Source organism: Lemur catta, chromosome 3, assembly GCF_020740605.2.
Source record: "Lemur catta isolate mLemCat1 chromosome 3, mLemCat1.pri, whole genome shotgun sequence".
Taxonomy (NCBI): domain Eukaryota; kingdom Metazoa; phylum Chordata; class Mammalia; order Primates; family Lemuridae; genus Lemur; species Lemur catta.
The window spans coordinates 115075092-115077376 of NC_059130.1; positions in this window are offsets into that span (position 1 = coordinate 115075092).

The window sequence follows — 2285 nt, forward strand, 5'->3', positions numbered from 1 at the left end:
CTCCACAGCTGTGTGTGAAATGCTCAGAACAGTGCCAGACACCTTTGCCCCCAAATGCCTGAGAAATCTCAGCCACGTTCTGTCCCTTCCCCTCTCTAGGTTTTACACCAACCACTCTGTCCCCAGAGAAGTTGCTCAATTAAAGTGAGGTAAAATTCCAAGCAATTTTTGGAGGAGGAAGTGTCATTTCCAGCTTGCCTGGTAGGTGCACCTCGCTATGTAACATTGGTTACATAAGCGACAGCATGACACACCTAACTGATGAATGTCTGCAGCACACCCATTTCGGCTGGGAAAGTCACACAGACTTTCTCTGGGAGAATAGTGGCGTGGAATTGAGGCATGTAGTCACAAAAATTACTTTTGTCATCTGACGAGTAGGACCAGTTCACGAGTACTGTACCCAAAGTGCTTTTCTACTGCGGCACAACCTCAAGAAAAACCAGTTTCAGGAGCACCACACCTAGGATCAGATGATGCAATATGATATTAGCGTCTCATTGCATCAGTGTTTCTGACGCATGTGTCTTTTAAGCTGGCAAAAAGCATTATAATGGGGCAGGAGAAAAAAAGAGAAAGACTAGCTGGCTGAACTCTAAGGTACTGTCAGTACTGCTCCTAATTGGCCACACAGGGTGTTTAGAGGATAAACACCCAGCCAACCACCTCAGCTCGACAAGCATCTGCATGCCATTTCCTGAAGGGGACTTGATGGCATATTTAGGCGAAATTCTTTTCTGGTTGGTTCTACTTATGCTTCATATCAAAGCATCAAGGTTTAATCTCTTAAATCTTTTCTAATGCAGGTCTATTACGAAGAGGCTTTCAAAGGGTGCCTCTACTCCGTTTTGACCTTTCCGAAAATCTCTAAAATGTACCAGTTGATTTTTCATTTCCAGAGTTCTTTTACATAAGCGCTCTTGGCTCCCTGAACACACAGACTTTTTTTGACTTTGATCAAGTATCTTGGATTTGGACCTCCTGGTTTCTCTTTCTTTAGACATTTGCTGCCTCCCAATCCTGTTTCTTGCTATAGCGATTAACAAATGAACTAACTGCAAAAATCCTAGAACTCTATCCACCTTCAGGAAGTTTCCTAAAGAAGGAACGTCCTTGTGCAGTATGCCCAGGGAAAGAAGCAGCAGGTGAAAATTTTTGCTAGGAGAGCAAGTAATACCGAGATCGTAAGGCAGTGGGGTGTATGTGTGTCGTAGGGAGACAGGAGGAAAGTAAGCCTTTTCCCCGCTCCTTGGATGAGCCAGCAAGACCAGCCAACAGTAACCAACCCTCCGTGTGGCTCACGGGGCGCAGTCAGCCCCCGCCCACCCCCGCAGAGCCCGGCCGGGCGGCGCTTCCCAGCCCAGCCCCACCAGGCACTTTTCCTCCCGGGCGGCATGTCTCTCAACATCCCTGGACTGTGTGTGTATGTTCCCCCACCCGGCCTGGAATATTCTTCCTGCTCCTTTTCATCTGGTGAGTTTTATCAATCCTTTAAATTGTTCAGCTTCACTTTCCACAGCAATGCCTTCCCTGACCCTGGAGTAGGATAAATTCCCTGGCCATGATGTTCCTGCACAGGGATCGCTGTGTAACACTTCCCACACTCGTAATCACTCGTCTAATCGTCTGTCTTCCGCGTTAGACTGCGCACTCCACTGGGGCAGAAATCTTGCTCCCCAGCTCTGTATCCCAAGCGCTGTGGGTCTTGCGCGTACTGGGGGCTCAGTATTTGTCAAAAGATGAAACATTTCCATCCAAACTAACTTCCAGTGCATTCATGGCTCTCAAATTAATTACTAATCAATTCACTAATATAAGAAACCTTTAAGTAATTCTCCCGTGTTAACAGCACCTTGCTACATACTTGGGACACATCCATAGGCGAATAAAATCCACCTTCTCCCTGCATAGGAGAAAATTATTCAAATTGTATTCATCTTTCATTCCAATCGCTCAATTAGGGCACGTCCCTTGTTGGCTGCTGCGTGAGCGAAGTAACCATTTTCCAGCGAGTGTCCTCAGGTGACCTGTCTAGACGTGCCCAGGAAAAACAATCTAACATCCTCCCAAGCCCCAGAGAAGTCTGCGAAGCGCAGGACGCGCCGCGCGGAGGGCCCCGGCGCGCTCGGCGGCCGCGGGGCGCGCAGGGGCCGAGGGCCGAGCCCGGCTGCGTGGCGCCCGGCGCGGGGCGCAGGCTCGGGTGGGCCGGGCCGCGGGCGGGCGGGGGCCGGGGTCCGCCGGCCGGCAGGGGGCGCCAGCGCCCCGGGCCCCGCGCCGCCCGCCCC